The sequence below is a fragment of the Octopus bimaculoides genome, chromosome 20, assembly GCF_001194135.2.
Source record: "Octopus bimaculoides isolate UCB-OBI-ISO-001 chromosome 20, ASM119413v2, whole genome shotgun sequence".
Taxonomy (NCBI): Eukaryota; Metazoa; Mollusca; class Cephalopoda; order Octopoda; family Octopodidae; genus Octopus; species Octopus bimaculoides.
Window position 1 is genome coordinate 16,498,583 of NC_069000.1, and position 993 is coordinate 16,499,575.

Sequence of the window (993 nt, forward strand, 5' to 3'; positions counted from 1 at the left end):
TATACATATGTGTGTGTGTGGATATATGTGGATGTGTGTGTGTGTGGGTGTGTAATTGATGAGGTAAACGGAGGATGGATTTAGTACGAATCTTTGTTCAGCACGACGAATAAAGATTCATACTAAATCCATCTTTCGTTTCCCTGATCAATTACACTGTAGATTTCCTTATGTAGAGCCAGTGAAAATTATATCGTAACTGTAGATGTGCCCGTAACTTAACGGTTTCGGCAAGACCCCAACGGACTTAATAAAAAAATATGAACTGAGGTTGACTTGTTGGACTAAACACTTCAAGGCGATGCCCTAGCATGGTCACAGTCCAGTGACTGAAACAAGTAAGAAAAGATAATAGAAGACAAGCACCTTCTTTATATTCATTATCATTATTTTTGTCAACATTGACCTCCACCAATTCATTTATATTTCAAATTTTATCCGATTCTTTTGAGTGCCGCAGTGAAATATATTGCTATATAGTTCTTCCTTTACCACAACTGCAAAATCTATGGAAACTGGTTAAGTAAGCGATATGTCAGCATATGTCAGTGTCAAAAATGTGTCAGTTGTGATTAAAGATGTCAGTCCGGTGGTGACGAAAGTAACAGATTGGGTAACGATTTCCTCGTGGTATTCCGTGTAGTTTAAGCCGAAAAATGATACGCCCGTTTAATTTCCAGAAGCTTTTCCCTACTCTGTGTATGTGTGTGTGTACACACACACACACACACACACATACAAACATGCACACAGCATGTGTGTTCGTTTATATTCGTCTCGTGCCTCGTTTATATAATATATATATGTATGTATACACACACACACACACACACACACACACACACACACACACACACACACACACACATATATATATATATATATATATAAATTAAAAGGGTAAAGGATTATCAATTTATTAATTAATAAATCAATTAATAATTAATAATTTTTACCAAGCCCATCGGTATGAAAGCACCATTATTGGTGGAG